General features: G+C 38.9%; 1 protein-coding gene across 2 annotated transcripts in view; it reads left to right on the forward strand.

The window, feature by feature from the left end:
• lpp (LIM domain containing preferred translocation partner in lipoma) overlaps window positions 1–12,639 on the forward strand; it is a 198,368-nt gene that overhangs the window by 134,307 nt on the left and 51,422 nt on the right. The gene's annotated exons all lie outside the window — the stretch shown is intronic.

Below are 12,639 nucleotides of genomic sequence, written 5' to 3' on the forward strand. Positions count from 1 at the left end.
CTGGCTCCCCTTGATGGCAATGTCTTCATGGTTAAGTGGAAGTGGAATCCTTAATAGTAGGGCTCCCGACTCCCTAAGAAAGAGGATGGTTTGATAATATGAATGGTCAGTTGAGCATTTATAATGGCTTGGCTAGTATTTTGCCCCTAGCCCCCTGTATGCTTCCTTGTGGTCTGCTGACCAAGGAAGGTTCAGAGCTCTTCTTTTTTTTTTGCTCTGGGTTGCAAACTCCTCCTGTTGCACTTCACCTCTGAGATTGCTGTAGTCTAGAGACATAATCATATTACAGGTTTTACAATGGTTGTAGCTAGCCCTCTGTTAGCTCCCATTGGTCATCTAGGATGAGCATGGAGTAGAACCCTCTTGGTTATGGGCATATTTCTAGACAAGGTGCTCTGCTCCCTGTAGTGAGCTCATTCTGACTCTAGTAATCATTTCTCTATAGAGGGTGGCATCAAATGCATTAAAGGCTTTCTGTGAGCCTCCTTGGTGAAACTTTCTTTAGGGTAGAGTGTTTATAGGTGTCCTCTTGTTTTATAGAGTCATCCTGCTGAGGCCTTTGCCCTCCAGAGCCTTGCCTGGATAACGGTCTTGAGTGTATGGCTCTCTCTGAACCTCCTTGATAAATCTGTCAGTAGCATAGAGTGTGTTTTGGCCTTCTCTTAATTCGAGAGTCATTATACTGAGGCCTCCACTCTTTAAAGCCCTGTCTAGACAGGCGACACCAGCATGTATGGCTCTTTGTGAGCCTCCCTGGTGAAGTTGTTGTTACGGTAGAGTATGGTTAAGCCTCCTCTCATGAGGGTCTCTGGAGGGTCATCATGCTGAGGCCTCCACTCACCAGTAGTAAGCGGTTGAGCTAGAGTTCTCCCCTCACTCAGAGGGTCGTTATGCAGAGTATCTGCTCCCCAGTTGCTGTTTCGACAATCCGAAAGGTTGAAAGATTGGTACAATGGTACAATGTGAAAGGTTATCATTGGAGGCCTCTTCATGGAGTGCTGGATCTAGAGGGGCTGTGTGCAGACGGGTTGTAGGCCTTTGCTGCTGAGTTAGTGAAGTTGGTCTCCCTGGTGGGATTAGTATAAGGGATAGTATTTTATGACCCCCAGAAGTGGCAGGCCTTGATTTATATTCTATTAATCCTTGGCCATATTCCCTTTAAGGTGTTCATAACATGTAATACCACGCTCTTGAGCTGTTCATGGGCTAATACATTTTGCTCAGCCCTGCAAGGAAGGCAGGAAGAATGTAAGCCAGGACTTTCCTTTTCAGTGTGTGTGCGCAGCTTGGGCTATAGCTGGAGGGAATAATTTCACTGACGGCCATTGGTGTGTACCTATAGGATGGGAAGAGTGACTCCGGTAGCTAGTTGTATGGAGTCTAAGCTGTTAGAGCATGCATCCCCTCAGCATGGCGGAGTGGGTATTTGTTCCCCAAAGTAGTCCCTGTAGTGTAAATACTGTTCATCACACTTGAAGAATAGTCCCAGCACTTGGTTAACTTGTATGGATGGTGATAGCTGTAATGAGTATATCCTGTTATGTTCAGCTTTGTTTGCTTTGTTTCTATTACCTGCCTGCCTGAGTTCTCATTAGTCTCATTGGTTACTCATTGATTAGTCATTCTGTTCAGCTGTTTCCTAATTAGTTCCCTGTGTTTGTTCCATGTTTTTAAGCCCTGTGTTCCCAATGTTTAGTTGTCTGGTATTGTCATGGGAAAGTGATTGTTCTGTTCTTCTCATTCTTTCCTAGTTGGTGGATTATAATAAAGACTGTTTTGTTTACTAATCATTTGTTGTGCGCTTGGCTTGCAGCCAACAATACAAGGCATCTATGTGACAATAGCAAGGCATCTATGTGTCCATTACAGTGGTTGTGTAGTAGGTTAAATTCAGTGCTGTATACAAGGACATGAACACAGTCAAATACATACTTCACAGCATTGCAAAAGAAATCATATGCTTTTTTTTTTTTTTTGCTAGTGTTGATAAAACGCTTCTGCACATGCAAGCAATCAACATTGACTCAGAGAATCCTTTGTTTAAATGGGAAATTTTGTAGTCTGGCTATCACCGGACCAAGCTCAATCTTTTAAGATTGAACATCAGTCTGGGGAGTCTGCTCTGTATTTTCTACTGCACAAGAGGCGTGATCAACAGGCATGGTTCAAATTATTCTGTACGCAATTGGATAGTCCTTCAACCAATCAGACCAACGATCCAGGTGACTTACTTTGCAGCGAAAACTCCTGGCAGGAAACGTGTCAACAAACGTGTTGGTTTGGAGCATTGCTCAGCGGTTTGCAGAAGCAGCAATGGCATCGAGCCATTGAAAAAAACATGAAAGTGAGAGGTATTTACACCCACTCGAGCGATTGGTTTGCTAAACTAAAGAAGCCATTGAGCATCGTTGAGAGGTTAAAAGGTATTGGGTTGGATTAAACCCGCCAGTAGCGCACCCGGCGGATAAGCCAGTTTGTGATTGGTCCCCGCAAATTTGTAACGGAAAGCAGGATAGAAGAATGTACAGGTTTCCAGCCTGAGCTGCAGGGCGAAATCAAATCGCCGGCAGATCGGGCTGGGTTTACCCGCCAGTCTAGAACTTTTGTATTTTCTAGTAAAAATATCTAGACTTAGCCTTTAAACAAGATTTAAACAAGGTTCCATGGCAAAATTGTTAATAAGACACAGAATAAAAAATAAAAAACATTTTTAAATGAGGTTTATACAAAAAACAAGAAAAGCAATGTTCTAGTGGTGTGAGAAAAATGCACTTCATTGACTCTATCTAACTCTAATTATATCACCCAACGATTATATTAGATCAAAAGTGTTCACATTTACTTAATACACCTCAATCTCAAGACAGTTTTTGTCCTTAATAAATTAATGTGTTAATGAATTTTCACTCGACATACTTAGTGTTTGTTTGTTTGTTTGTTTAGAAACACTCACATACCGGTAATCGATAAGTAGGGAACAAAGCCTGCTCTTAAACAGACTGCATAGCAGGAAGTAAAAACAGAGCTGCCAGTGTTTCAGTTGTTTTACACTAGTGGAGTTGCTCTGCCTTCCACGTGCACACACACTCACACACACACACTAGGTTTAATTTGTTCCTGGAGAGTAACTTCTCTTCAATGTTAGCTGCCAGCAAACAGCCGAATCAGCTCTCAGTGTTCCAAATTGTGCTGAACTCTCATAGCTCCGCTGCCCCTCATCAGAAATCTGGGAGATTTTGTCTGGATCAAAATGCATTAATATAAGAAATAGAGGCAAAGTAAATAGCTAAAGATAAACAGGCCCTGTTGACATTCAGTAATTTGATTTGTCACTTTCTAGAAACACAGATGTTCTTGGTCTTGCCATGGTTCACTTTGAGCCCTGGAAGCACATGGGTCTAGTTCTTCGAAATGGCATCCCATGCGTCTGACCTTGTTCTTTATTCGCTTGTGAATTTGAAGAGTGACAAGCCATTAAACTGATTGACAGCAGGGTCAGTGTAGTTTAAGAGGTTCTGGCTACAGGACAATAACCTTCCCTTCCTACAGTATATTCAAGTTCAGTGTTAACAGAAAAAAAGAAAACATTCAAGCTTACAAATACAGCAGATGTTGACCATTACAACAAAAAGCCCTTATAAGCTGTCCAGTATTTCTGACCTTCTCATTACTTCTCTTTGTCAGGGTGGCATGATAACATGAAAAATTCAGCTTTGTGTGAATAATCAGTTTTCATTGGCCCCACTATAAAATATTTTATCTATATATTTTTCATTAAATATGACATTTTCTTTACATTGTTGTTCTTTACTCAAAAATTAGTAAGCATTTTTCCATATATATTTTTAAAATTTGCTAGAAATAATATTTATATTTTGTGATACAATTTGACAGTTCTTTACAATTTTTATTCTTCACAAAAACTGTTGATCAATTTTTACCATATATTTTAATATTTGCTAGAAATAATATTTATACCTTTGTATTAAATGTTATGTTTTTTAAAAAAATTCTTAAAAAAAAAGAACATGATCTATGTGACAAATCAGCAGAATTTGCATCAACAATGTAGAATACAGAAAATCAAATGTTAACTAAGTTTGCAAGGCGTTAAAATGAATATAAAAGCATAATTAATGAAAAACTAAGTGGCAATATAAAACAAGGCCACCTTTATTGCTGTCTCCTGTAAACAGCTGTGAAAGATTACATGTACCATAATTTATGCATTTGGCCGCACGTACGGTGCTCTGAGAGTGTACACTTTGTCAATATGTTTTCCCTGGGAGTTGAGCCCATCACATTGCCATTGTTAGTATCATGCTCTACATGAACAGTTTGGTACTGCATAATGAAAAATACAGCATACACAGTATTTGGTTTACGTAATGTAACAATAATCAATGCTGGACTTTTATTCTTTAGAGCATCATTACCAATGATTTGAGTGTATTCATACATTGGCTGCATGTGTCCTATATCTTAAATCTAGCCAATCTCAATAACACACTGCTAACAGTGTGAGTGTAGTCAGACTGTACATCATGTTGTGTTGTGCTTTGAATCTTAAATCAAGTTTTTTTTTTTTCTGATGGGGGTATTTATATTTATGTGCAACAGTGTTTTTCTGTTTGTGTTGTAATGTAGGAGGTGTTCTAGTATACAACCCTTCTAGAAAATGAATCAGCCTTGTCATGTTAAACTCTTGTGAAATATGTTGTGGTGGATGGATGGATGGATTGTTCAGTACCGGATGTATTCAAGGATTTAAGGAAATTGGAGAAGTTTGGAGACACTTTGGACCTTCCTGTTTGTTTATGAACTTTAGGAGGGAATCCTACTAGGAAAGAAGTTGAGTTTATTTGTAACTTCTGTGTTTTTTTTTTTTATTTGTGTTTTTTTATTACATAATTTGGGGCAGATTAAATGTTGTGTAGATCCAACTTTCAATGAACTAGAGCTATTTATGGACACTTTGCTGACACCTTCTCGCCTTGTCGGTGTTCCCATGCTCTAATTTAGCTGATCTCTCCAGTTAATGATACTCATACTCAAACCTTGTGACAGGTGATCAATTGCATTTTTTGGCACTGCATTAGTGAGATCTAAAATTGGTTGGTTATTGATGTAGCTGTGGGTCTCCGCAGTTGGTCTCTGGTTGCTGAATGTTCGAAAGTGTAAAGGTTAAAGGACCAGTTTGACAGGGTGCTGGTAGGATGTCACTGAATCAGGTTTCACTTCTACCCCAACTTTCTCCTCTCTCTCTCTCTCTCTGTGGGGTGCTGCTCCCCAGATCCCTAATTCCTCCAGCCCACCCAAGACCTGTCCTAGTAACACTAAACCGTTCACCTTGTAAAAGTTTGCATATCATGTCCTTGTAAATCTCAAGTAACCCTTATTCAGGTATTATGCAATCACCATATACATTGTACAGTTGATCATCCGTGCCTACTGTTTATATACAGTATACACTATATGGACAGAAGTATTGGGACACCTGACCATTACACCAACAGGGACTTGAATGACATTGCATTCTAAATACATAGATATTATTATGCAGTTAGTCCTGCCTAGCCAGACCTTCAGACTAAAGGCAGAAGGACACCATAGCAGCTTTCATTGGATAAGGACCACCCAGAGGCCGTCTGACTGACATGTAAAGCAACCAATCACAGTTTGTTTTGTCCAAACGGACCATTAAATAATGCAACACACTCCTGGACATCCTGTAGAATTCAACCAATCAGATGATGACTTGGAAAGTCTTTCCAGTTAAGTTTGCCATATGCATCAGACGTTCAGCCAGCGTCTGGGGCTGAGACTATAACAGCTTCCAATATTCTGGGAAGGCTTTCCACAAGATTTTGAAGTGTTTCTGAAGAAATTCTTGCCCATTCATCCAGTAGAGCATTTGTGAGGCCACGCACTGATGTTGGATGTCCTTGTTACATTTGTTGCATTACTTACTCTAGAAATAACAGTAAATTATGCATAATTACAAGCAACTATCCTAAACCAAACTCTAACCCTAATTAGCCTTATGTAACTACATGTTGTTAATTAATATTACTACAAATGTTCAATTACACTGTAACAAGGAGACCTTAAAATAAAGTTTAACCAAGATTTACCTTCACTGGAAGTAAGGGTCCTAGCCCAACCCTTGAAAAACAGCCCCATACCATTATCCCTACTCCACCAAACATTACACTTGGCAGTCAGCCAGGTAACGTTCTCCTGTCATCCGCCACACCCTCGCCCATCAGACTGCCAAACAGAGAAGCGTGATTTGTTAATTCACAAAGTGTCTACTGCTCCAGAGTCCAGTGGTGGCGTGCTTTACATCACATTACATCCAATGCTTGCCATTGTAGGTTGGTGATGTGAGGCTTGCATGCAGCTGCTCGGCCATGGAAACCCATTCCATGAAGCTCCCGCCACACAGTTTTTGTGCTGATATTAATGCCAGTGGAAGTTTGGAACTCTTCAGCTTTGGAATCAGCAGAGAGTTGGTGACTCTAGATGACCCCGCTCTGTGACTTAAAGTGGTCTTCCACTTCATGGCTGAGTTGCTGTTGTTATTAAATGCTTCCACTTTCCAGTTATACCACTTACAGTTGACCATAGAATATCTAGCAGGGATGAAACTTCACAGACTAATTGCAAAGGTAGCATTCTATTACAGTAGCCTATACCACTCTTGAATTCACTGAGCTTTTCAGAGCAACTCATTTTTTTCCACAAATGTTTGTGAATGCAGACTGCATGGCTAGGTGCTTCATATTACAATCAGGACAGGTTTTTTATGCCCTGTCTGTAAAGGATGCTTGATGCTTTCCGCATCAGGCTATACATTCATAAAAGAACCCACACACTAGGGAAAGTCATCAACAGATGCAATGGACTACCATAGAGAGAGAGAGAGAAGGGTGTGTGTGTGATAGATTTATTTGAAATCATTTAAATAAATAAAAAATAAGATAATTATATAATATTTAAATATACTATTATATTTAAAAAAAAACATTTTCCTTAAAGAAATTAATATTTTTATTTTAACAAGGATTAAATTGATCTAAAGCAGAGGTTTCCAATTCCAGTACTCACTTATATATTAATGTACTTTAATAAATAAATATAATATAGATTTATCATACTTTCATTTAATATAGATGTGTATAAGATCCATATCAATGGATGGACAATATCAGACAATATTTCTAATATATAATATTAGAATGATTTATGAAGGATCATGTGACACTGGAGACTGGAGTAATGAATGCTGCTAAATTCAGCTTTGCCATCACAGGAATAAAACAGAAAACAGACAAATTAAATTGTAGTAATATTTCACAATATTTCTATTTTACTGTATTTTTGATCAAATAAATGCAGTCTTGGTTAGCATGAGAGACTTCTTTCAAAAACATCAAAATCTTACCGATCGTACATTTTTTAATGGTGTATGTGCTTTTATTGTGTGTGTGTGCATGTGTGTATTGTTTCATTTTCCTCTTTAACACTTTTATAAACTTGATATTCTGCTGCTGTGGACTCGTTCACATATCTGCTCTGTGAGAAGGAAACTCTGCTCCATATGGGCTATTTGGAGGAAACTTGAGGTCAGTGTCTGCACTGGCTAAGCGTGGATGTTTTGTCGAGGACCTAAACTGCTGACAACAGTGCTGCTTGTTTCATTTGTCAGAGTGGGCTCTCTGTATATCAGGCGGGCCGTGCCCTGCGCCGGCCGTTAATAATAAAGCACTGACACTCTTCTGCTCCACGGTCCTAGAGCGAGTAAATTACAGCTCAGATCAATACTTCACCATCTCTTTCTGAGAGAGAGAACATTGCTCTGCCAATCAATCTGCATCTATATTGTGTGTTTTGTTTGTCAGCAATTTCAGAATGGAACACAATGAGACTTGTAATCAGTTACATTATTACATTCTGTTTGTTGTAGCCAAAGAAGTCCTCAGAGGAGCCAAGGAATTGCTATTGTTAAGTCAAGTTTATTATGAGTTGTTGGGAGAAGCTTGTTCATTTTTTTCCTGTCAGTCACACCTGGCTTACGGTATACAGTGAGATTTCACAGTTTGAGGCCACACTGAAAAATGTATTGTTTTACCCTTAAAATATGAAAATTAATTAGAAAATGATTATTACATTGTAAAATATATGATAATCTAAACAACTAGTGTAATAATCATAATCAATGTAATCATTTAAACAATTTACATACTGCATCATTTCCATCCAAACCAACAGTTTTGCCACTCATAAAGTCTTGTCAGAAATTAGTGTGCTTGGTTACCAAATAGAAATGTGTCAGAGGAGTATGCATGTGATGAAATGGGATGTGTTATGTGTAAAGAAAATAAAATCTAGGAAAACGTACCTTGTGAAAATAGACAATTAAATGATATTCTTACTTCTGAAAAATAACTACTACCATTCAAAAGTCTGAGGTCAGCAAGATGTTTTAATGTTTTTGAAAAACATGCTCACCAAGGCTGCATTCATTTGATCAAAAATACAGTAAAACAGTAATATTGTGAAATATTACTACAGTTTAAAATAACTGTTTTAAAATATATTCAAATATGCAAATATCAGTGTCACATGATTCTTCAGAAATCATTCTAATGTGCTGATTTGCTGCTTAAGAAACATTTCTTAACTGTCAATGTTAAAAACAGTTTTTATGGAAATCATGATGTTTTTTCCAGGATTATTTGATGTATTGAAAGTATTAAATAAACAGCATTCATTTGAAATTATAATGTGTTTACTGTCGCTTTTGATCAGTTCAATGCTGTCTTACTGACACCAAACCTTTAATCAATTGTGTACATGACAGAATTCTCCTGTGATGCATTTATGCACTGTTCAACATTGTTAATTGTTAGTTACATTGTTTACTTCCCCACAAGACGAAAAGTGCCCATACTTGAAGAAACATTATATCCTTTTGGCCTCGTGTGATCAAGATTATTGTGTTTGGGTGTCTGGGTGTACTGTATGCTACTGTAAAAACAGTGCAAAACAGTGACCCCTGCTGAGCGGCATCTCTTACGACAGACTGTCACTTTCCAGCCCTCATCATGCTCTAGTTCCCCTCTGTGTTGCTGGACCGCACTGTTTAAATCCTTAGCCTCTCATAACATTCTGTATGTGTATAGGTGCATACGTGCATACAAGCATCGAGCTCATAGCATGAGTGTTTTGTCTGTGGAGCAGATAATTTGGCGTGCTGGTGTTTGGACAGGAGATAACCTTCAGACCCTCATTCAAATCGACTGTCATTTGCCTAGAGTTGGTTGCCAGTTGATGGGAAGGATTCTTGGCACTCTCTTCATGCCGAGCAAATGATAGGGAAGCCGGACCAGAGAATCACAAGGTTGAAGTGCAGGAGAGAGTCAGGACATTGATTTTTAGGTGTGAACCTGTGTAGATGTTCATTACGCTCCCCGCCAGTGTTTAAATATAAATAAATGGCACCTTTACTAAAGGCAAGAACAGCATAATGACCGGCAATTACAGCCACGCTGAAAGAACACAAGAGGATGTGTTCAAAGAAAATGTTTAGGTTTTTTTTGTGTAATTATAGGTAAAAAAAAAAAAAAGAGAGAGAATGGCTAACTGTCACTTATGCTTCCCTCTGTGTGTTGAACCCTCGATGAACATCTCTTATAACCCGTACGCTACCTCTCCGTGTGTCTCCCTCTTCCTCTAGCTGGCTTTCTTCTTCTAGGGCCGCTCTTAGCACTTCAGATTTGCTCTTATCTGTTAGCACGGAGATGTGTCAGTTTCCCAAAACCTGACCTACTTTTATACACACACACGCTCACCTCCGTCATGCTGCAGGAGAAGCATCATACATTACAAGCTACATACGTCAAGGCAAAAATGAGCGTTTTCATATGCTCTTCGTGTCAGTGCAAACTTCCAGTAGTGGAAGTACCTTGATCTTTCTTTTTAATTATTATCAATGGCATGTTTTTTTCTGTTCATACAGCTCTCCATCATCACAGTTTCTTTCTTCAGACTTGCCTGTTGTGTTTTTCCCTCTTACTTTTTAATTAGAGCTGAAAACAACATGACCCATTTATGCTGAGGCAAATGTATACTTTCTGCATGTGTTGGTATTTGTGTGTTTGCTAGCTCCTCTGTAGGTGGCCTTGAGCTTGTTTTTGCCTCTGTTGTGTTTTCTTTGCTTTCTCCTGCTCTTCAGTAGCCGACTGTCCTTTGCAGGTGTATTTTATTTATTTATTTTTTGCACATATTCACTTAATGCCTCATGCCATAGAATGTGAGAGATATTTGTGGTATGTCCACATTCCGCACATTGCATGTACCCACACAAACACGCTGTACTATGATTCCAAGCAATGCAACTCATTGTAAACAAGGTCTAAATGGGAAGTAAGATACTGAAACAATGCCATCAAATCTGCAAAATTCTTAAGTTAAATTGGACTGTAAAGCATTTCAAGCTTTGAAGGCATTTATATGCATTTATAAGGAGAATAACCTATTGTGGGACAGTATTGTTAAAAAGTGGGCCATTGAAAAGTGTATACGATAAAGAAAAGAAAATAATAGTTTAAAACATGTTCATATTCTTGTTGGCTTCATGTGGTTTTGATAAAAATATTTACAATTCTCAAGAAAAGTTTGGATTTAGTAGTGAAAATTAAAGACATTCTAGATTTACTATGTTAAACCCTTAAAATTGCTCTCATTGTTTAGGAAAAAACTGCCATGGGTCCCTTAATTCTCCATTTAACACAGCGTTTTATAACGGCAACAAGCTGTTTAATGTGGATGTGTATCTTACTCATTCTCTCATGCACGGTCTCCCTCTCTCCTACAATCCCTGTCAATTTCTCATTCAACATCCGTGATCATGTTAAACACCAGGCATGAGCAAATAGAATGGAGGTGGCGCCTCTCATTATTGTAAAGGTCCATCTCTTTTTAATCCTCACACAAATGGGTTATAGTGAGAGATGAAGGAATTTGTCTGCTCTCATGTATCATGACGGTGGGGGATGGGGGGAATTTTACATTTAATTGTAGAATTTCTTTGTCCAGATATATGCTCAGTGATGCACTAAGTATAAGTTTTGTGTTCAGTTTCATCAATAACAGAAGCCAACAAGTTTCATTTTAGTTGTCCAAAGAAGAATCTCCCGCTTTCCAATTTCTCTAGAGCAGTGGTTCCCAATTCCACTCCTCGTGACCCACTGCTCTGCACATTTTGTATGTCTCCCTTATTTAACACACCTGAACCAGATCATCAGCTCATTAGGAGAGACTCCATGAACTGAACTGAGTGTGTCAGATAAGAGAGACCTACAAAATGTGCAGAGCAGTGGGTCACGAGGACTGGAATTGGGAACCACTGCTCTAGAGGGTAATTTTTTGTGCTTGGCAACCCCAAATACTAGCAGAAGGCAAAAAAAAAAGACAAAAAGAAAGGAAGGTAGAAAGTTTTTTGTTGCATATGTTTCCTGCTGGTAAATATGCTGTCATGGAGAGCTAGAGAATGAGAGAAAGTGATGTTCAGCGGAGAGTAAAAGCAGTTTGGTGCAGAAGGTGGGGGTTTGGGGCTGGTGTTTAGCCCATGGCCCCACTGAGAATGCTCCCTGTGGGGGGCAGCAGGTGAACACACACCAGCAATGTGGTGTCTAATGGTTCCTGACAGAATGCCGATAACCCAGCGTGAGAGTCGAGGTTTATAGCCTCTGACTGAGTCTTCTCCTCATTCCTACCTTCTTTTCCTTCACCTGTGCCCCCCTCTGGCACACCACCAAGTCATTATACGTCCCCGTTCTACTTCTGCTCAAATCCAAACAGCCATTATTCTATCAGACACCATACATTTTGATGGATTTTCCTCACTGAAACAATAAGCTTATAACATCTCACTCAAGCACATCAAAGAGAACATTTCCGTTTTTTTTTTTTTTTTAGGGGTCATATAATGCCAAGTTATTATGATTCTTTAGGGTCTAAATGAAAAGTTTGTAATACACTTTAATTAAAAATTCTCATTAGTATTGTAAGAAAACACTAATTTTACCTGGTCAAAAACAGCTCTGTTTTCAGCACGCCGTTTAAGTGCATGTGTCTTTAAATGATAATGAGCTTTGCTCACCCCGCCCCTCTGTTCTGTGGGTACACAGTTTATAATAACATAACCATAACGCGTTGTTCATTATAAACTTGGGATTATGAATTATATTGAGAACGTTGTACATCGAAAACATGCCGTAATGTAAACCTTAGCCGCATTGTGAAGCGTGCAAGCGATTTGCAAAGATTAATATAAAGGTTAATAAAACGTTATACACTCACTTCTTCTGGAGGTGCAGCAGGAACACGAATAGTTGGTACCGATCCTTTTTTCAGGAGCAACTTCTTAGCAAAACCAGCTTTATACTGACCCTCGTTTATAAAGCAGTCTGGTGAGAAATGATTCGCGCAAACATGAAAGCATTGACGTTGATTGTGGGGAATAATCCCTTCGAAAACAAACTCAGCCACTGCGTCTTCAGCGGTTCGGATTTAGGAACATCAAAATGACTGCTGTTCCTTATTGCACCCAAGAACAGAACACCACAATCG

This window comes from Rutilus rutilus (genome assembly GCF_951802725.1).
Source record: "Rutilus rutilus genome assembly, chromosome: 12".
Taxonomy (NCBI): Eukaryota; Metazoa; Chordata; class Actinopteri; order Cypriniformes; family Leuciscidae; genus Rutilus; species Rutilus rutilus.